This window comes from Meles meles, chromosome 15 (assembly GCF_922984935.1).
Source record: "Meles meles chromosome 15, mMelMel3.1 paternal haplotype, whole genome shotgun sequence".
In the NCBI taxonomy this organism is placed as follows: Eukaryota; Metazoa; Chordata; class Mammalia; order Carnivora; family Mustelidae; genus Meles; species Meles meles.
Window position 1 is genome coordinate 53234190 of NC_060080.1, and position 23426 is coordinate 53257615.

The 23426-nt window shown below is 43.3% G+C and overlaps 1 long non-coding RNA gene across 1 annotated transcript; it reads left to right on the plus strand.

Annotated features, from left to right (window-relative positions):
* The first annotated feature begins 400 nt into the window (after positions 1–400).
* On the plus strand, positions 401–23186 carry LOC123925765. The gene is made up of 3 exons (XR_006815074.1): positions 401–472; positions 14977–15042; positions 22079–23186. It is a non-coding gene; the product is annotated as an uncharacterized LOC123925765 (long non-coding RNA).
* The last annotated feature ends 240 nt before the right edge of the window (positions 23187–23426 follow it).

The following is a 23426-nucleotide window of genomic DNA, read 5'->3' on the forward strand; positions in this document are numbered from 1 at the left end:
GCTTTGTTTTTGGCTGTGGGCCCTACAAACTGCATCTCAAAGTGATTTGCAAACATTAATTAAATACTTCGGTGCACATCCAAGGAGTAGGTATCTTCAAGCCCTTTTCCAAAATGTAAAAAACAGATGCCCTAAGCCAATCTATGATTTACTTAAGGCAAGCACAACACTGGGGCTGGATTTAGAATTCTGTAAATGGTTCCTAGACTCTCTGTACCCATTTCCGCGGAACTCTCTGGCAACTCATCACCTTTCAGCAGATATGGCCCCTTCTTTGCCAGCAACTACAGCATCCGCTGGATATTGCAAGGTGGTACTGTCTTTTGCCCTGTGCACCTGTCCCGATGGATACAGTGTAACCTGTCACCTCCCTGTCTCCTAACTTCTGTTCTAGAAAGTGTGATACTCAAGAGAGTGGTTCACACCATTGGATGGACAGAAAAAATGGGCGTTTCACGGCAACTACTGCACTGTAAGTCCATCCCTCACAGTCAATGTCTGAAGAAGGAGGTTTTGTCTTTTTATCATGGTGGCCTCCAGGTTTGGGACCGTAGGGTTTGGAGGACTCAAACCTGGGAAACGCTTAAGCTCTGTGAGGAGGGAGGGGCTCCCTCCCTGGGTCTTCTATTCTTTGAGACCAAGTAGCATGGGGGGGTGGGGTGCGGAGGGAAGCAAGGAGAAGGCCTCCTCCCTCGCATTCCATGTTGGTGAGCCCAAGACGAACTATGCTTTGCCTGTCTGGGGGGCAGTGGCTCACAGGCAGGCTGGGCCAGTTTCACAGAGAAGAAGGTGGAATCCTGTCCCATGCCCAGAGGCCAGATTGGCTGTTGGGAGGGAGCCCTGCGGAGTATCGGGCTCAGCACTTCCGTTCTGTCTCCCTGGGCACGTGCTGGAGTTACAAACCCGGAAGCTGCAACACAGCCTGAGCTTTCCTGCCTGGCTTCCAGAAGGGATGTCAGCCTGACCTGTCCAGCTGGGACAGGCATCTAAGAACAGGCTAATTACGCCACACTGCTGAGTTACTAGAATATTCCCCCAAACAAGTTTCATACCAGATGAGTAGGATGGACTCAGAATGTGGCCGGCGGTATGTAACTCATACCTGGCTCCTCCCCCAGGAGGATCCTCTCCTTTTAGTTAACTAGGGAAGGGTTCATGGGCACCTTGTCCTCCAGCTGATGCTTAGCAAGGATGGCCTAACTGAGATAAGGGATCTTACCTGCACGGAGAGCGAGCAGTGTAGCAAGTGGACTTATTCCAAGAATGAAAGGTAAGTTCAACATGCAAAAACTAATCAATGTGATACACCAGAGTAGTAGAATAAAGAGGGGGAACTCACATGATTATCTTAGTAGATGCAGACAAAGCGTTTGACAAAATCCAACACTCTCCATGATAAAAATACTCAACAGTCTAGGAACAGACAGGAACTTCCTCAAGCTAGTAAAGAGCATCTTTGAAAATACCACAGCTCACGATGTATTTAATGGAGAAGGACTGAAAGCTTTCCCACTGAGATCAGGAAGAAGGCAAGGATGTTTGTTCTCCTCATTTCTATTCACGAGTGTTCTGGAAGAACATAGCAAGGGCAATGAGATGAGAAAAAAAAATCGATAAAATGTATCCAGCTTGGACAGGAGGATGTAAGACTGTATTTGCCAATGACACGGTGGTGCCCTTGAAGGGGAGGTGTGGGACTGGTCCCTGGCCATCCTCCAGCCTCATGGCTCTGCTGTGGGGCACCTTGTCCATGAGTTCTCGACATGCTCTTTCTCCCCAGCTGCACTGGCTACTGAGGTGAGGGTCTAATGACATTTACCCTCCTTGTCCCAAGGCCTGGGCCTATTTGGGTCAGCCCTCCTGCCTACCTCCCTGCGCCACACTGGGGGCACACACCCCTGAGAAACTGTTCTCAGGTCCACCCACCAAGATGCCTCATGAGCCGGGGATCTAGCCCTTCTGAGATGTCATGTTGGAGATGGGTTTTCCAACCTCCCAGACTACACCCCCCGGGGGGCCCAGACCCCAGCTTTCCGGAGAGTGAGCTCTTCAAGGCAGGAGTGGAAAGAAGGCTGTGGGCAGAGACTGAAGACATGGGCACACAGAGCAGCGACTTACAAGGCATGAATATGCTAAGGGATTAATCCCATTAATGGAGAGGGTTGGGAAGGACATTAAGTAAGGAGGGAAGAAGCAGGGAAGAAATAAGAGAGCTGCTGACTGGTGCAGGTGTGAACGTTTTCGTTGGCGGGAAGGAGGCTGGTTGAGGAACGTCCGGGTTGCAGGGAGTCCCAAGCAGCAGTCAGCAACCTGGAGCCTTGGTTGGGGGGTCCCACGCAGGCTGCAGGGCGCCGTCACTATGGTGCTGCTCAGAGAGGCTGTTGGAGACCACGTGCCGCAGGGACGAGCACCAAGCCCTGGAGTTGAGGGAAGGAGGTCCAGCAGCTTCATAGACACTCACTCTCTGAGAAAATGAGCCACATTTCTGAAGAGAAACTTCCAACATGCCACCCACTCATGGTTATTAATAGAAAGCGGTTTTAGACTTCCATCTCCCGACCGCGGCCGGCGCGGGAAGTCCATCTGAAAAGCCGTCAGGGGCCTCCTCACGAGCCGGGGGACTGCAGGGCGTCATGAAAACCGCTTCCACTCGGCCCAGATTCCTCGAGGACACCCTTATTTTTCAGCGCCTGCATCCGGTCAGACGTCCCAGAACTGTGATTCCTTCCAAAAAGTCATCGGTTAAATGTGCACGTGAGCAAACTGTCCTTAGTCTTTACTCCTTTGATTGGTACGTAGGCAAGTTAGAAACAGGTCTGGTCAGTCCATGTGTCCTGACTTTTTTTTAAGATTTTATTTATTGATTGATTTATCAGAGAGTGAGAGAGCACAGGCAGAGGAACAGCTGGCAGAGGGAGAACAGGCTCCCCGCTGAACAAGGAGCCGGATGGCCGACTTGATTCCAGGACCCTGGGATCACGACCTGAGCCGAAGGCAGAGGCGTAACCCACTGAGTCACCCAGGCACCCCGTGTGCTTACTTCTGATTCAGGAAAGCCCCCCTCTGCTCCTCCCAGCTGTATATATGACATAGCGACTGAGGCCCCCCTGGTGGGTCCCACCTGGGTCAGGGCAGGGACAAACGAAAAAACGGGCACTACAGGCAGTGAACACCAGAAGTTCAAAGACAAGGAGCTGCGCCCAGTCCCAAACCTGCCAAAGTGGAAAACGTCTCTCCCACCCCCTAGGCCAGCAGGCAAATACCCGCTTGCTCTCTGAGGTCGTTCAGTCTCGAGCTGCAAATCTTTATGATGTCTAACCAGGCACTGGGAGCAGAAGGAAACACCAGAACACATTACTTTGTGGATTTCCTGTGTGTAATGGGAAGCGTATTCGTAGGCTTCCGCGTCACAAAACCTGTGTTCGAATCGCAGCCGCGCCCCTCAGATGTGTGTGGCCATAGGTAATCTCTCTAACCCGCTTGTCTCCCCACTGGCCCCTCGGAGGAAGGAAGCTTGGATCCGCTCCACAGGTGTTGTGAAGATTAAGGAAGGCCCGTTCGAGAATGTGACCACAGCAGGTGTTAAATAAGTGCCCGTTCTTGTTCCTTCATTAGTGCGAGGAAGCCGCGGGACAAGCTAATTTAGGACTAATAGAGGGCTGGGCGTCCTGCCTGGGGAAAAGCAGACCACCCTGGGCTCCGTGCATTCCTGGGTTCATCGGATGACCAGTCTCGGGTGCATCTAAATAGACTTCGGTCACCCAGCGGAGCCTCCAGCTTGAAAATGCACAGTTTGTCTCCCTCTCCCTCTGCCATCTCAGGCTTTCTTGGCAACCTCGTGAATAATGCATGCCCGCCTCAGAAAGCTTATCTTCATGGCCCCTCCAGCCTCAGCCATGCTGCTTCAGAAAGAGGCCCATACATCTTCTCTGCATAGAAACTGTCCTGGCCCGGAACACAGCCTGCCTTCTCTGGGCCTGGGCCTTTCACCTCCCAGGCTGACGTCAGTCCCGTTCTCCTGGGGGCTCCGCACAGACTGAACAGGGGTTCAGCATTGCGTCCCCATCCTGGCGTTTTCAATGGCCATCGTGTGGGGAGCAAGACAGCGGATGTGTCCGTGGCACCAGCTGTCCCTGATGCTGTGGCCTGAGAACCCTCGGGTCACCGAGCCAAGTGCTGAGTTGGCGGGGGTTCCTACAGCCCCAGCCGCCGGGCCTCCACGTGGCATAAAGAGGAGCATTGTCTGGGCGGCAGAAGAGATGCTGAGATGAATAAGGCTGGTAGCAAGACTGCTTATTATTACCTGACCTCAGTTGGTTCTGTGCCCAAACAGCAACATAGATGCAATTCATGGAATTCTTTTCTTTCTTTTTACAATAATTACACAGCACAGGCCATACAAGCCTGCCACCAGTGGTATTTGCAAATAGATGTCCTACAGACCAAATTTCACATTCATATTTTTTTTCCATGCGTTGAGAGACCGTCACTAAAATATCTTATTCGTTTCTTTTTTTTTTTTTTTCCATGTGTCCAACCTGAGCTGAGTCTTCAGACCTAGCTGTTGACCCTTCCTCGTGTCCATGGTCCACATCTTTTCTCTTTCCAAGTCCTCAGAACTGTCTCTCAGCTCCCGGTTCCATCCACCCCCTAACTGTTTAGCCAGCAGAAGATACCACTTTATCAGGAAAATTGGGGGAGGGGGAACCAGTAAACAATTTCCTTTTATCTTTTCTTACCTACAAACTTATTCAAATACTGGCCCCCCCCCATTCCTCCAGACTCAGAGCACCAGGTGTCTGGACTTGGACCCAAAGCCAGCCTTTCCTCTATGTTCCTGATTTGTTGTTTGCTCCTTGCCTTTGGGACCTCGGTCCCCTAGCCAGCTCTTCCCTTTCCCATATCTTCAGGCATTCCCTCGCTACTGACTCTTTCCCTCCATCCTGTACAAATGCGGAAGTCTTTCCCACCTTAAGTGCATAGGAGACCCCACCAGCTAGCTCCTTCCCTTTCAGAAGCACGTCTGCGCTTGCTGTCCCTCCTCCCCTGCTCCCTCCACTTAATCCTCTGTATTCGAGCTCCTGCCTTGGCTTCTTGCTGCAGCTGCTCTGGAAAAGGAGACCGAGCCTTCTGGAAGATGAAATCAAGAAGCTCTGGCCTTCTCCCATTGTGCCCTTTTCTGCAGAATTTGATGCACTGATCACTTCTGTCTTCGAAGTTTCCTTCTTCTTGTTTCCAAGACAACGCTCCTCTCTCCGCCTGCCTCTAATTGCTCCCCTTCAGGGTTCCCTTCTTGGCATGCTGCTCTTCCCTCTCTGTTCTCACCACGTGATCTCCCTCTCATCATTTTACTACCATCTTGTGCTGAGGCCACTCAAGCAAATAGCACGAGCCTTGGCTTCTCGGCTGTCCTTCCTCACATGGGCGGGTGTAACTGCTTGACAGGGGTCTCCACCTGGAGGATCTGTGAGCATCTCAAACCCAACACAGCTAAAATCCAACTTCCATTTCCCCTTTCCCAGACCTGCTCCTCCTCCTGTGTTCCCAATCTTATAACATATTAACTTTTTAAAATCCCAAGCTGTCAGGATGCCTGGGTGACCCAACCCGTTAAGCATCCGACTCTTGATTTTGGCGCAGGTCATGATCTCAGGATCATGAGATGGAGTCTTGCAGCCAGCCTCATTTCAGGCTCCCTGCTGGGAATAGGGTATGCTTAAGATTCTCTCTTGGCATCTCTCCCTGCCCTTCCCCCACCTTGTGCACCTGCTCTCTCTCTCTCTCTCTTTCAAAAAAAAAAAAAAAAAAAATCATTCCCAAGCTCTAAACCCAACAGCCAATGGTCTAGACTCCTTCCTTTCTTTCATTTCCCACTTTCCAATAATCACCTATGTTAATGTTATCTCCTGAATATTCCTAGAATTTGTTCTTTCTCTCCATCCAACTACTATCTCTTTTTAATAACTTTTCAATTTATTAGATTCCATTTGGGTCACATTCAAATTCCTCTGCCACATAGCCTCCAGAACAGTTTGCATAAAAGAAACATCTTATTGTTTTGCTTCCATGTAGGACAGGAACAAAGTTTTTAAATTCCTGCCTGACTTCTGCTTCTGGGAAGAGCGAGTAGATGCATTTTCCATATTCTTCCTGCTAAGTACAACTAAAAACCCTGAATATTATATGGAAAGCCAATGTAAAAAAAGATGCTGAAAGGTATAGAGAGATAAGCAAGCTGGGGACTTTGAACCCAGGGAACCTCCACAGCGATGTCAGAGAAAATCAGCTAAAACAGAAGATCTAAATAAGATCCAGAGTTCCCTATGGTGAGTGCTGTGAAGTGTGTAAACCTGGCGATTCACAGACCTGTACCCCTGGGGCTAATAATACATTATATGTTAATTAAAATATTAAATTAAATTAAATTAATAAATTTTTTTAAAAGATCCAGAGTTCCAAGACACAATATAAAAATATCCAGGTTTTAACTGAAAATCGCTCATCTGATTTTTTAAGAACCAGGAAGAAGATCGCAAACTGATTAAAAAAAAAAAAAATCTATGTCAACCTCAAGACTTTAGAGATGGTAGGATTGTTTAACAAGGATTTTAAAGCACCCACGATAAAAATGTCCCAATAAGCAATTATGAATATGCTTCAAGCAAATGAAAAAAAAAAAAAGACGTAGCAAAGAAAGAGAAGATAGAGTCAGGTGGAAATTGTAGAACTGAAAAATATAATAACTGAAATAAAACCCCCAGTGGACCGTCCTAATAGCAGAATGGAAGGACAGAGGAAAAAAATTTGTGATCTGAAGCATACAAGAGTAGACACTGGCCAACTCTGAATAAAAGAGAGAAAATGAACTGGAAAAAAGAAAAAAAGCAGGAAGCCTGCTTCCCTTCCTCTCTCTCTGCCTGCCTCTCTGCCTACTTGTGATCTCTGTCTGTCAAATAAATAAATAAAATCTTTAAAAAAAAAAAGCAGAATCTCAGGAAGTTGTGGAACTACAACAAAACGTGTATCATTCATATTATTAGAATCTTGGAAGCAGAGAAGGAAGAGGGCAGGACTGAAAAACCAGTTGAAGAAATAAAGGCTGAAAAGTCCCCAAATCTGGCTGCATAGGTTTGAGAAACGAAGTGAATTCCAAACAGGATAAACCCAAAGAAATCCAGACCAAGACACATGCTAACTAAAGACAGAATGTTTTCCCGCAAAGACTGGCAACAGGGCAGGGCTCTCTGTTCCACTAGTGGTTAGCATGTTCTCAAAGTTCTAGTTGGTGCAACAGAATTAAAAAAGGAAATAAAAGCATACAAATTGGAAAAGAGAAAATAAATGTGACCCTGTTTGCAGTGACTTGATTGTCCATATAGAAAATCCCAAGGAATATACAAAAAATTGTTAAACCTCCTTAGAACTAATAAGTGAATCCAGCAAGATCATAGGGTATAAGATAAACATACAAAGATTGTATTTCTATATACCAGCAACGAACACATGGACACCGAAATTCAAAATGCACTACGATTGAGAATCACTAAGAAGAAAAGACATACTTAGATATAAATCAAGCAAAACACGCACAAGGCTTCTGTGCTGAACAGTGCACCATACTGATGAAAGAAATCAAAGAAGATCTAAAATAGGAGGAGAGACATAATGTGTTTGTGGAATAAAACACTCAACATAGTAAAGATGTTGATTCTTTCCAAGTTGATATATGAGTTTAACAGGATTCCTATCAAAATCTCAGCAGGAGTTTTAAAAATACAGACAAGATTACGCTAAGATTTGTATGGAAAGGCAAAGGGACTAGAATAGCTCATGCAATTTTGGAGAAAAAAAAAAAAGAAAGTGGGAGGAATTAGTCTACCCAATTTTGAGACTCCTGTAGTTATAGTAACCGAGACAGTATTGGTACTGATGAAAGGCTAGACATGCAGATCAATGAAACAGAACAGAGAACACAGAAATAGAGCCACATGAATTTGCCCAGTCCATTTCTGACAAAGTGAAAAAAGCAATTTAAGAATAGCTTTTTAACAAATGATGCTGGAACAATTGGATATAATAAGAAAAACAAAAAGAACCTTTATCTAACTCTCACCTCTTGCATAAAAATTAACTCAAAACTGGTAGTGCCTGGGTGGCTCAGTGGGTCAAGCCTCTGCCTTCAGCTCAGGTCATGGTCTCAGGGTCCTGGGATCAAGGCCTGCATTGGGCTCTCTGCTCAGCAGGGAGCCTGCTTCCTCATTTCTGTCTGCCTGCCTCTCTGCCTACTTGTGATCTCTCTCTCTCTGTGTCAAATAAATTAATATATAAAATCTTTTAAAAAATTAACTCAAAACTGGATCATGAACTTAAATCTAAAATCTGAAACTGTAAAACTTTTAGAGAAAAAAAAAAAAAAAAACAGGAGAAATTCTTTGAGCTCTAGGGCAAGGCAAATTCTTAGATTTGACCCCGAAAGCACAACCCATAAAAGGAAAAGTTGATAAATTTGACTTTACCAAAATTAAAAATGCTTGCTCTATGAAAGACCCTGTCAAATGGATGAAAAGACAAGCTACAGGGTGGGAAAAAATATTTTTAAACCACATATCTGACAAAAGACAAGCATCTAAAATAAAGAACTCTCAAAACTCAACAGTAAGAAAAGCAAAAATTCTGTTAGAAAAAGACATGGAGAAACATTTTATTGAAAAGGATGTACAAAGGGTAAATAAGAACACATAAAGAGGGGCGCCTGGGTGGCTCAGTGGGTTAAAGCCTCTGCCTTAGGCTCGGGTCATGATCCCAGTGTCCTGGGATCGAGCCCCGCATCAGGCTCTCTGCTCAGCGGGGAGCCTGCTTCCCTTCCTCTCTCTGCCTGCCTCTCTGCCTACTTGTGATCTCTGTCTGTCAAATAAATAAATAAAATCTTCAAAAAAATAAAAAGTAAAAAAAGAACACATAAAGATGCTCAGTATCCTTAGCCATCCTGGAAATGCAAATTCAAACCACAACGAGATACCACTACATACCTATCACAATGGCAGGAATTAAAAAGAAAACAAACACCCCCCCCCCCAAAAAAAAAAACCCCAGTAACACCACCAAATGCTGGTGAAGATCCTCAGAAGCTAGACCCATTGCTGATGGGAATGGAAAAAGATATGGCCACTCTGGGAAAATGTTTGGCAGCTGCTTTAAAAATTAAACATGCAACTACCCTATGACCCAACAATTGCCCTCCAGGGTATTTATCCCAGAGAAATGATGACTTCTGTTCATACAGAAACTGGCACACAAATATTTATAGCTGCTTTATTTGTAATAGCCCCAAACTGGAACCCACCCAGGCAAGTTTCAAGGGTTGAATGGGTAAACAAACCTCAGCACGCCCTCCTGTGGGATACTATGCTCTGGTCGTGTCCCCCCAGATTCATAAAATCTTAACTCCCGAAGGAGATGGGGCCTTGGTGGGGGGGGGGGGGGTCCTCAAATCAGGAGGATGATGGGTTTCCTAAAAGAGGCTCTAGAGAATTAGGCTAAATGAAAGAAACCCGTCCCCAAACATTACACACCGTGTAATTCCATCTGTTTAACGGTCTAGAAATGACACAGAAAAAAAGGACAGATCGGTGGTGACTGGCAGCAGAAGAGAGGCCTCGCAGGGAATGGATGGGGCTCTAAAAGGTGAACAGGAAGGATCCTTGCGGTGTTGGAAATGTATCTTGTCTGTATCCATCACGATATCGTGGTGCTAAAATCGCTCTAGGGTCTGCCACCTCAGGGAGGACGGTTTCATCTTGTTGGCCAAGGAAGTGGATGTGATGAAACACAGGACAGAGGGAGAGAGGAAACCAGAGAGCAAGACAGAAAGACAGATACAGATGAAGGGATGGAGAAACGGAGGGAAAAACCAGAGAGATTTAGATCTGGAGCACTTGTCGTAAGAAACTGAGGAGAACTCAAAAGTTTGGGGAGTAGAAAAGTTTTTAGAAAAGATTTCGGGGGTATTTTGTATGGTATGCTAAGTAATCTTGTCTTCCAGATCTAGAATAAAACTTTAGTAAATACCTGCATTACTTATCAATATTTTTTTTGGATGGGGTTTGTGTTTATTTGCATATGACACCCTAGCAATGGTCCAGGCAGCCTGGAATGTTCAGGTCATAGTTGGTGGTTTGTCTGGGTTTTTATCCCCCTGGAACTCTGACCAGAATGTGCTTTCACGATGACCGTCCAGTTGCTATGCTCAAGGGAGCGGAGGTAGGTCCGACAGGAGTTGTGCAATCCTCAGAAAGTCCTTCAAGAAGAGGGAAATTCTGAAATCAGAATAGGAACCCTGGGGGGGAAGGCATGAACTTTTAGGGCCCCAATGCTGAAATGGAGAACCACACTTAGCGTGACTTTACGTAAGCGAGGCTGAGAGGGTTGAAGAAGGTCTGTCAGAAGGCACAGGCTGGGAATTAGTATATAAATACACATTTTCTGCAGATCCTGAGATCTCTCATGGATGAGGAGGTCAGGGACAGACATGACTGGACATGTTCCGAGCCCCTGTCTGGCCTCGGGAGGGCAGAAGGTCACGGAGGGACCGGGGATCAAGCCAACCACCTGCTGTACCACACGAGGCTGGTCTGTGGTCAGCCTCGGCTCCCGGCGCCACAGGGGAGGTGGGCCTGAGGCTGGCAGGCCGCACAGGAGGCTGAGAGGGTGTGCGAGCCCTGCCCTGATAATTACCTGTGGGCACAAAGCCACAGAGACCAGCTTGGTGGCAGAATGCCTGCCAGCCCTAGAAGGCTCTAGGGCAGAGCGGAGATGTGCCAGAATTCAGATGAGCTCCTTGTGGTGCGGTGCGTCCTGGGGAAAGGAAGTCGGGAATGGGGCATGTGGTCAGGGCCCAGGGCCTTCCGCGGCCACAGTTCACCCAAGGCCCCAGCTGGGCGCCCTGGGGAAAGGCAGGACCAGCTGGCTCAGATAACAGGAACAATTAATGGTCAGGCTCCTGGGTGAAGGGAGATTTCCTCAGGAAGCCGGATTTCTTGCTGTGGGGGAATCCAGCTCAGGAGGCGGAAGAGAAAGCAGCCCCCCTCGGGGAAGGCGAGGAGCTGCGGGTGGGCTGGGGCCGGAAGAGGGACACCGGCCTGGGCCCCCGGCGGTGCCAGGCAGGTATGATTCAGCCTGCTGAGGTCAGGCCCTGACGGGACAGGTTTGGTGGGTGGGGAGGAACCGATGGCCGTGGTAGATTGCTTTAGGTGAGAAAACACAGAGAGGAATAAAGATTTCTGGGTGGTGGAAGAGGAGAAACAGATTCCAAGGAGAACTTCAGGAATTATCGCAGGGTTCCACGCTGTGTAGCCACCAACTCCCTCCTCCACGTCCTCAGTTAGCCTCCAGCTGTGAACTATGTCACATTGCCTTTTTTGACAGGATAGCAGCTCCCCTATGGACAGCGCGTCAAGACTCTAGAACTTTCTTTCTTTCTTTTTTTTAACTACCACTTTTTAAAAAATATTTTATTTATTTGACAGAGAGAAATCACAAGTAGGCAGAGAGGCAGGCAGAGAGAGAGGAGGAAGCAGGCTCCCCACGGAGCAGAGAGCCCGATGCGGGGCTCGATCCCAGGACCCAGGTTCATGACCTGAGCCGACGGCAGAGGCTTTAACCCACTGAGTCACCCAGGTGCCCCTTAAATACCACTTTTAATTATTGAAACAGTCTTACTCCAATACTGAAAACTCGAGGCTACAGCTGTGGCCCCAGCAGCTTGGAGCTGGGGGTCTGGGAGGAGGGTCAACTCTCAGACGCCTCCCATCGGGTCCCATGCATCAGCTCTGAGGGGAGACAAAGAAGAGATCCCTCTAGTGGTCACTCTGTGGATGGTGTTACTTTTCTAGGTAACCCTGCCAAGTCCCTGGTGGCCTCTGAGGGTCAGATAGCCAAATGCTGTCCTCTCTTGGGCCAGTAAGACCTCCCCATGCATTTCCCTGACTCGGGTCGTGTTCCTCAGAAAATGACTCTGGGGTTTTGTCACCTAAAAGAGTGCTCAAGCCTAGCCACCTCCTCTGGTGTCTACTGAACTGTGGGGAACCCTCCTTTTTTGCTGAGCCGCACAGCAGGGGTGCAACTGTCCTGTGGCCACCCTTAGGCCAGCTCTGCCATCTCTCTACCACCCCTTTCTCCAGGCTCCAGCAGAGTGAGAAGGTCGGTGGGACCAAAGACTCAACAGATCCCAGAAAGAGAGAGTCACCAGGCCCCAAGTTGGTAGAGGTAGGGATGATCCCATGTTCTCTTGGGTCACCCCTCTTTAGTGTGAGGGGCTCCGTTGACCTCTCCAGCCTCAGCTGTGTTGGCTCCAGCTTGCATTTCATGCCATGGTTACAGAAAAGGGCTTCTATTTATGTGGGATCCCACATTTCAGGGTTCTTGTGCCTCCCACCCCCCAGAAAATACTCCCTGCTTGAAATCATGTCAGTCTTTAGTCTTCTCCCATGCACAGTGGATTAAGCATCCCTTCCCACTGCTCTGATCCCACCTGTGGACATACATGTTTCTAGCGTGTCTCATGGTATTAAGATAGTGCCCCTAAGGACCTAACTCTCCACATCAGAAGATACATTTCTTGAAGGCAGAAACTGGCTGTTTGATTTCCATGTATTGTGATGTATGTTGTGCCTGCAACAACTTCGGATTCATGAAGGCAGTCAGTACATATTTGGTGACAAGTCTGAGGAGAAAAGAGAGATGGACTAAATCTCTCATCTTTCACCACGAGGGGCATGAGCAATAGATGCTTCAGTGTGGAGAATGCCTCTGACACCTTCCTAGGATCAGGGAGAGAGAAGTGAGGCCAGTCTTTCTCAACTGAGCTAGAAAAGCCAAATATTGTCCCCCTAGACCCCTGGTGACCAGAGCCCCAGTGGGTGGCCTACATTCAGCTAACAGGAAGACCCACCAGTGGAAAGGAGCCCAGAGGAAAGGAAGTCAGGACATGGAGGCTGGTGCCCTGGGGCTCTGGTAGCAGCAGCGGCAGCTTCCCGACTCCTGGGTAGATAGTCAGACTCCATAACCCAGTGGAGGCCACCAACCTCCACTCCTCCAGCTTCCCCTAAAGCCGCAATAACACCCAGCTTTCTGCCTTAACTCCCTTTCCACTCGAAAGACATGAGATGGTTTCTATATCCTCCACAGAAATCTGAGTAATGTATATTGTTTCCAAAAGGTAGGCCTAAGATAAAGTGACCCATAAAACTGTGCTCTAAAAGGATGACAAAGATATGAACACAAAACAAATCCAAGCAAAAACTAAAGGATGGGAATATTAACATCAAAGAAGGATATAGAATATATCAACACACGATGCAAATCACAAAAAAGATATAAGGCTCATGAATATTTATGTTTTGCATAAAATAGCCTGTAACTATTAAAAAATAAAAATCTTAGAAATCAAGAAGAAATCGATAGGACTATAATCCAATGGTAACATTTATCATTTCTCTTATGCACTTTGATTAATCAAGTGGATCTTCAAGTAAAGGAATTATTATAATCAACAAGCTTTTCAACATTTATAATCTATGGAAACCTAAATCATATTCCTATAAAATAGCCATTGGACATTTATAAAGTAAGGTAATATGTTAGGTAATAAAAGAAATTCCAATAAATTCCTTGATGTAAACTCTCTTTGACCATAATCCAGCAAAACAAAGAATTACTAAGAAAAATAGTAAATAATAGAATCCAAATACCAGGAAATTAAGCAATATTCTTCTAAATAACCCTTGGGTCACAAAGGAAATAAAACTTGTAATTAAATAGTGTTTTGAAAATAACCATAATAATAACACCAAGTTTCAAAACTTCTGGCTTGCGACAAAGTCATACTGAAAAAAAAATCATTCTAGAATGCTATTATTATTTTTCAAAAAGAATAATGAAAATACTGAATTAACTATTTATCTAAAGAAGGAAAGTTCTGTTGTTGTTGTTCGTTTCCTGTGTAATTAGAGTGGGTGGTTTCATCTCTTTATTTACCCGCCTCTATCCAACAACCTTCACTGTATATTCCCTTTTTCCCAACTTTATTGAAGTGTAATTAACAAATAAAAATTATATATATTCAAGATATGCAACTTGATGCTTTGATTTGTGTTTCTATTGTGAAATGACCACCACAATCAATCTATCACCTCATATAGTTACCATTTGTTCTTTTCTATTCTTTGTGTGTGTGTGTGTGTGTGTGTGTGTGTTTCAAGTGTCCTAGAAGGTTTCAAGCATGTGGTACAGTATTGTTAACTATAGTGCAGTCCTTCCATTAGCTCTGCAGAACTTATTCATCTTGCATACTGAAACTTGGTACCCTTTGAACTTCACCTCCCCAATTCCCTCTCCTCCCAGCCCCTATTCTACTCTCTGTTTCTGTGTTTGACTATTTTAGACTAAGAAAGAAAGTATTTTTTAATATAAAATAAATGTAAAGCTATTTAAAAGTATATAATGAAAGCATAAATTAATTCATTGAAAAACAGAAAAGTATCATTGATAATTCAATCCAGTCTGGTTTCTTTAAAACAAAACAAATTAGACAATACCTAAAAGGTTAGTAAAAAGAGAGAGAGAGAGAAACTATGCTAGCTGGATTGAGGATCTTTATGAAATGGGCTGATTTTCAAAGGAGAATGTGTAAGTTACCAAAACAGACTAAACAGGAGGTAGAAAGCCTGATTACACTACTAATCCTTAGGGAAATTTAAAAGTCATAGAAGAAACTTCTAGGCACCATGTTTGGATGATTGCTTGGACACCCCTTGGGCATTACTTGGAATCCTCTAGGCCTTAGTTCTCTCAATGTAGGATGCCACTGGGACCCTGCCTGATGAGCCAGAGAAAGAAGTTGTTAATGTCCTTTGGGTCAACACTCAACCAAAGCTGAGGGGAGCAAGTGGTTAAATGCTTCCCTATTTCTTTTCCTAGGAGCTAGACACTGAGCTGCATGTCAGAAAGTTCAGACTGTCCATTGGGATTGAACATCCTGGAGCAGTAAGTCAATTTGATAACATATCCTTGTTCCGACTCTCCTTCTTTTCCTGATTCATTTCCTTATACTTCCCTCACCCCTATCCCAATCCCAGGTCTACACTCCCAGATGAACAATCATGTATGAGCCTTGGTCTCAGGCTCTGCTTTTTTTTTTCTTTTCCAATTCACTTTGATTTCATTTTCAGTTTGAAAATCTTGGTTTTTACACAGCATATTTAATTCACTTACATTTAGTGTAATTATTAATACATTTGCATTTACATCAACTTAATATGCACATATTTGTTCTTTTTAAAGATTTTATATTTTTTAGAGAAATTCTAGGTTTGCAACAAAATTGAGAGGAAGGCACAGAGATTCCCTGTATACCCCGAACCCCAGATATACCTAGCATTCGTCTATTATTTGTGTCACTCACTAAAGTGTACATTCATTACAATTGATACCCCTATATTGACACATTGTGATCACCTAAAGCCCTTTGTTCACCTTGGGGTTCATTCTATGGGTTTGGACAAATGTATATAATAATGTGATCCCATCATTATTACCCTGAATATGTTCTGTGCTCCATCTATTCATCCCTCTCTTATCCACCCCCCCAACTTCTGACAACCTCTTATCTTTTTACAGTCTCCGTAGTTTTGCCTTCTCCAGAATTAAAGTTGGAGTCATAAAATATGTAGCCTTTTCCAGTTGGTTTCTTTCACTTAGTAATATGCATTTAAGTTTTCTCTATGTCTTTTCATGGCTTGGTAGCTCATTCTTTTTTATCACTGAATATTCCATTGTCTGGATGTTCATTCACCTGCTGAAGGGCTTCTTGGTTGCTTCCAAGTTTTGGCAATTATGAATAAAGCTGCTATAAACGTCTGTGTCAGGTTGTTGTGTGGACATAGGTTTTCAGAACCTCTAGGTAAATACCAAGGAGTTTGATTGCTGGATCATATGGTAAGACTATGTTTAGTTTTATAAGACACTGCCAAACTGTCTTCTACAGTTGCTGTGCTTCTTTGCATTCTCACCAGCAATATCTTAGAGTTCCTGTTGCTCCACATCCTTGTCAGCATTTCGGGTGGTCTGTGTTCATATTGGTCATTCTAATAGATGTACTAGATGTACTAGTATCTCATTGCTGTTTTGATTTTCATTTCCCTTAAGACATGCAATGTGGAGCATCTTGCCGTATGCTTACTTGCCATCAGTATATGTTCTTGGAGGTGTCTGTTAAGGTCTTTGTCCCATTTTTAAAAATTGGGTTGTTATCTTATTCTTAAGTGTTCAGGGTTCTTTGTATATTTTAGATAACATTTCCTTATCAGATGTACCTTTTGCAAATACTTTCTCCAAGTCTGTGGTTTATCTTCTCATTCTCTTGACATTGTCTTTAGCAGCACAGAAGTTTTTTACTTTAATAAAATCCCTTTCATCAGCTGTTTATTTCAGGGACCAGGCCTTTGGTGTTATATGTAGAAGGTCCTCACCAGACCCAAGGTCAACCAGGTTTTCTTCCATCATCTTCTAAAAGTTTTAGAGTTTGCATTTTATGTGTAGGCCTATGATTCATTTTAAGTTAATTTTTGTGAAGGGTCTAAGTTCTGTGTCTCGGGGGGTGCGGTTTGCATGTGGATGTTTAGTTGTTCCAGCACCATTTGTTGAAGACACTATCTTTGCTCCATTGTATTGCTTTTCCTTTTTTTGTCAAAGATCAGTTGACTCTATTTATGGGAATCCATTTCTGGGCTCTCTATTCTGTTCTCTTGCTCTATTTGCCTTTTCTTTTGCTAATACCACACTATCTTGATTGATGTGGCTGAATATTGGGTGGTGTCAGTCCTCCCACTTTGTTCTTCTTCAATATTGTATTGGCTATTCTGGGTCTTTTACCTCTCCATAAAAATTTTAGAATCAGTTTGTCAAAACCCACAAAATAACTTGCTGGGATTTTGATTGGGATTGCCTTGAATTTATAGATGAATTTTGGAAGAACTAACCTCTTAACAATATGGAGTCTTCATACCTATGAACATGGACTATCTCTTCATTTATCTAATTATTTTTTGATTTCATTCATCAGAGTTTTGTAGTTTTCCTCATATAGAACATGTATGTATTTTGTTAGATTTATACCAAACCATTTAATTTGGGGGGGGGGCGCCAATGTAAATGGCATTGTGTTTTAAATTTCACATCCCACAATTCATTACTAATATCTAGGAATGTAATTGACTTTTGTATATTATATTATGTTTGTGTTTTATATACTTGTATCCTGCAACCTGGCTATAATCACTTATTAGTTCCAGGAGGGTTTTTTTTCATTAATTCTTTTTGGATTTTCTATGTACAGAGTCATGTTATCTGTGAACAGAGATAATTTTTCTTCTTCCTTCCTAATATGTATACCTTTCATCTTATTTTGACTGTTGCATTAGCAGGGACTTCCAGATGATGTTGAAAAGAAAAGTAAGAAGAGACATCCTTGTCTTTTTTTAATACATAAAAATTTTATATTTTTATTTATTTGAGAGAGAGAGAGCACAAGCTGGGGGGAGGCAGAGAGAGAGAGAAGCAGGCTTCCTGCTGATCAGGAAGCCTGATGTGGGGTTCGATCCCAGGACCCCAAGATAATGGCCTGAGCCAAAGGTAGATGCTTAACCAACTGAGCCACCCAGGTGCCCCAGGACATCCTTGTCTTGTATCCAATCTTTGTAGGAAGGGTTTACAATTTCCTAATACCCACTGACATCAAAATTACTAAGTCCCTCACTTATGGTTGACTTGGATAAGGCACAGATGAAAAGTGAAGTGTTGGGTTTTGAGGGGCAATGCTTGAATTATGGGAGGCAATTGCAAGTATAAGGATTTTGAAAGTCTTGAAAAAAGAAAATAATAGAATCAGGAGGGTCAATTCTCAGCACACAAAGCATGCTGGATAAGCCAGACTGCTTCTATAGATGCCTTTAGTGAGACCCCCTCCCCACCCCCAATTCCAGCATCTTTGGGACATACCACGTCAAAAACCTGGCCCAGGATCTAATTGTAAAGCTATCAGAATAGAAAAGGAAATAATACATATCCATAATAGGTGTCACATGTTAGAGTCAGGGTCCTGATACAATAAAGAATGAATTTGTGAGACAAGGCACAAGGACATTTAGATGTATGACTCTAATGATTTAAAACCCCCAGATTCCCCTGAATTGTCTGTACCAGGAGAATAGCTATCTCCCCCTTATCAAGGAGAGTAATTTTCCCTTGCCTGGAGACTCTGCAAAGACTGCAGCTGAGGCAGGTACCTTGGAATGTCGACCCTCATCACTCCTGATCATCCACAGGCTGACGACCTGCCTGTGACCAGCCTGAGGTTATAAATATGGTTCATGCTCTGGGAGAAATTATAGGACCTAACTCATAGGGTGTTGGCGGGAACCAGGAAGCACATCTGGGAGTAGGCTTTGAAGATTTGAGATGTGGGGATGTAAAAATGTAAGGCTGCATAGGGAGAATACATTGAGGAGGGACATTCACCAGTGAGTTGAATATAATATTCCGAAAGGGCAGACTCAAACAATCTGGTAGAGTTATGTCAAGCCTTTAAGAAAAAAATATTGAAGGAAAAAGTTTTTGTTTTTTTTTTAACTGCTCCAGAGAGGGATGCCTGGGTGGCTCAGTAGGTTAAGCATCTGCCTTTGACTCAGGTCACAATCCCGGGGTCCTGAGATGGAGCCCCTAGGGCTCCCTCCTCAGCGGGGAGTCTGCTTCTCCCTCACCCTCTGCCCCCCTCTCCCCACTCATTCTCTCTCTCTCTCTCTCTCAAATCATAAGTAAAATCTTAAAAAATAAATGAATAAATTGCTCCAAGGAATACAAAGCTATAAAGGCTTTCTGATATAGAAACTAAACTCAACTTCTAAAATAAAGCTAACATAGCCGAAAGGCAAAAATGATAATAAAAATTACAAACCAATTTCCATTATCAGTACAAGGGGGGAGATTCTTAAATAAAATATTAGCAAATCTTCTTGAACAGTATATTTTTGAAAATGTACCACACAGCATCCAGATAAGTGTTTATTCCAGAGCCCAGGGGAACAATCAGAAAGAGAATATATTCAGAAGGAAGATGTGTTCTTATGTGATGGTACTGTACCAAACTCTGTCCACAGGATTTGTCTGTCATCTTTTGGAATAAATTCTTGCCCTGCTTTCTATGAAAGAATATTTGAACTGATATGAGAGTGCTTAGATATGTTTTAAGACATATATTAAAAAGTCAATGGTTTTACTATGTATGAGTAATGACTAGCTCAAAATATCCAATGGAAAGAAAAGTTCCCAATGACCAAGTTATAGGAACTATAAAATATCTAAAAATAAATTGCATATGAAATAAGCAGCAAATAATTTACACTTAGACAATACAATATACAACTAAACAGTATATTACAATAAATAACATTAATTGAGATAGCCGTGGAGCAACAAAAGCTTGAGAGAAAAAAGATTGAGGGAAAACATTAAAAAGTCCAGAAACAGACAAAAATATACATAACACTCTGGTCTATGGTAAAGGTGATCCTTCAAACCAATTAAAGGATAAAATTTTCAATAATTGGCAAAATGGCTAACGATTTATAAAAATAAGAAGTTCCTACCTCACACAATAGATCAGCATCACAACCATAGATTAAAGATGTAAATGTAAAAAATGAAATTATAAAAACCCTGAAAATAAAGAAATAGCTGTATAGATTTGGGGATTGGGAAGTACTTTCTAAGACAGAAATTATAAAAGAACTACATCACTAAATTTTGGCAACATAAAAAAAATCAAAAAATTCTTAAGATTAACAAGCAAATAACAATTTGGGGGGAAATATTTGCAATTTGTAAAGGAAGCAAAGATTCTACATCCAGAATATATGTAATGCTTTTATAAATTAATAGGAAAAAAGATAAATGGTGAGAGAGAAAAATGAAAAAAAAAAAAAACCAGGAGCATGAAATTCACAAAAAAGACCAAAAAATGATACATGAAAAAAATAGTCAGGGACAATAATGACCAGGAGGTGTGGGGTGCCTGGGTGGCTCGGTTGGTTAAGCATCTGAGTCTTGATTTTGGCTCAGGTCACGATCTCAGGGTCATGAGATCAAGTCCTGCAGTAAGCTCTGTACTCAGTGCTCAATCCACTTGACATTCTCTCTCTCTCCTGCTCCTACCCCTGCTTGTGTGCATGTGCACACACTCTCTCTCTCAAAAAAAATAAATCTTTTTTAAAATGGCCAGGAAATTCAAATTTTAAAAAATGATATATTGTTGTATACCTACCAATTTGATAAATATTGAATAATGAAAATAATAACTACAATTACAGAAGATGTAGGAAATGAGTCTCCTGCTAGTTTGAGTATAATATGGAACAAAGTCTTTGAAGGAGAATTTGGAAATGGATATCAAAACTCCAAATAATGTTTATGTATTTTTGAACCAGAAATTCAACATCTGGTGTCCATTCAAAAGCATTTATATTAAAAATATGCATTTTGACTTCAAAAATAGGCTTTGACTTCAAAAATCTCATTGCCAATAGCAAAAGCAATAGAAGCAATCTAAATCTACAACAATACAGAATAGATTAAATTTATTAATATATTGTTGTATGCAATCCTATGCAAGCATTAGGAATAATGTTTTACAGCCATCCTTAGTGACCTGGAAAGACTAAAATATGTCATTAAATCAGAAATCAGTTTACTAAGCATGTGTACCACATTTTTGTTTTTATAAAATAAAATATAATAAGATACACATCAGTAGTGGTTAACACTGGCTTGTGGGATTCCATTTAATTTATATGAACTTTCGTGACTCTCTGCCTTTTCTAATAGGCAACATAGCACTTTCATAATTTTTTAAGAAAACCATAAAACCTGTAATAAACAAACATAAGAACATAAGAACGACTATAAGGTCATACCCCAGATGTGGCTTGTTAGCTGCCCAGGACAAAAGTGGCAATAGGAAATCAAAAATGGAGATATTATTCTTGCATTAATTACTATTATTATGGAAGCACAATTGCAGTCTGTCGGTTGCCAAGTTCCTGTTATTACCTGAGTCTAAGTCTTCAGAGAGTCTCTGTGCCCTTCTGGTCTCTTTCATCAGCAAATCTCAGAGCGGTACACAAACATCCCCTTCCGGGTGAATGAGACATGTGGCAAAGACCATATGGGCTTCTAGATAGACAAATGGAGCCCCGGAGGGGAAAGGGGGTTTTCCCATCACAACAGTGGAACCCCTGAGCCTCCGAGCTGGAAATTCCCCTAGGAGGCCCCCATCACCCCAGTGCACTGCAGAGTCCCTGGTCCCCTTCCTTGGCCAAGTGCTGTGCCTGAACCCAGGCCCACGGAGTGCACCACCTCACAAAAAATGTTCTTTCTCTTATTGGCCTTGCTAACAGTCAGAAGGCCTTTCCTGATATCAAGGCAAAATCTGCATCCCTGGAATTTTCTTTTCTTTCCTTTCTTTCTTCTTTTTTTTTTTTTTTTTTTTTTTGCATCCCTGGAATTTTCACGCACTCACTGTCTTGGTCAGAGAAAACAGGTTTTCTCGCATCTCGCGTTGTTCTATGTGGCTTTGGGCTTTGGTGGGCTTCTCAGCCATTGTTCATCCTGCAGGAGAAATTACTCTTGGTATCTCTAATAGTTTTCTATGCTCTGCCTTTTTTTTTTTTTTAATTTAACAGCTTTTGTGTTAAAAATTCACATTCTGTAATAGAGCAATTCAGTGATTTTGGGTAAATTTACCCAGTTTTACAACTATGACCACACTCTAATTTTAGAACATTCCCATCACCCCAAAAAGAAATCCTATACCCCTTGGCTCGCTGCCCTGTGCTCTCCCCTAGGTTTCTATTTATACAGAGACTTACACCTAGGGCATTTCTTGATTATATTTGAGACTAGCATTTGCCTCCATACCTTTTTTTTTTTTTTTTTAACTATTTACCACAGTGTTCCCTGTTTTTTTTAGGTCCCATTCTATGGAATGCGAGCTAACCCAGGTTTAGAAACTGCAGAGGGTTTAAGGTAAAAAAATTAAAAAAAATTAAAAAATAAAAGTGCCCTCGCTATGCCTAGATGCTACTGTGCTAGGCCATCTCCACCAACACGCTTGGCAGGCATCTTTTGAGGAAGATGGCCAGCGCGCTCCTGATTGAGCACTGGGTGTGATGTAGTTCAGCTGAGTGCGCGTCATCAACCCCCAGGAGAGGACAGGACCCACGGTCCACCTTCGAACTGTGCAGATACAATGGTTCACAGAACCCTTGCTTCACACTGACCGTGCAGTGGCCAGCACCGAGGATTGGAGAGTGACGTCAGTCCTATGTGGCACCGAACTGGGAGGGTGCTGGACCTCCCAAGCGGAAGCCCTTTATACAGCAACTGGAGGCCAAGAAAAGCCTCCCCACGTCCGGATCCTCGGTGTTTGGGGATACCGTGGAGGCGGGGAGACTTTTGTGAAGATGTAACTGTCCATGTGGGTCCTGCAATGGAGATGCGAGCCCCGTTGCTGAGTGCGTAATGCAAAGCAAGGAGCCGCGGAAGGAATGACTTGGCCCGGAGGAGTTCTTTCCACGTTGACTCTAACCAGGAATAGAAGTCTTCGACTGTGAACATACATCTGCAGCGTACTGTTCTGGCCATATGTTCCTAATTAATTCTGCCATGCCCCCACCCCCACTTTCATGTTAATATCATCAAGCTAATCCCTTAATCAGCTCCCCACTCCGGCCTGCCCCCGCAAACAGTTTTGGGTTATGTTTCCTAATCCTCGTTCTTCAAGGGAACCTGCAGCCATTATGTTTAAACTAAACTGAGATGTTCAAGATCTCTTTTCCTCCCAGCTTGGAGAAATGCTTCACCTCAACTACCGACACTCAACCTATTTCTCTGAAAATGCTTCACTCCCTGAAGTCTCAAATCACTATTTCAGGGGATGTAGAAGGTGAGTGGTGAGGAAAACCTCTAAAAAGTGGAAATAAACTCCCGGAAAGGAGTTAAATGTCCCTGAATCTAAAGTTTCACCAGCCTCTCTGGCCAACTCTAGCCATCCTCTTCCACCTAAGAGAAGAGAAAAAAAAATTTTTAAACGTTTGTGAAGTTCACAGTCTAGAGGCCTAGGCTCACTAAAAGCCTAGGCCCTAATCCCAGGATTATAGAACGTTTCCCCTCCCCCAGCACCTCATGACCACATTACCAAAGGCAGGTCTTTTTACCTGGTACATTGTGTCCTGCTATCAAGAAAAAATTACAAGGCATAACCAAAGGCACAAAAACACTATTCGAAGTGACAGAGCAAACATCAGAACCGGACTGGG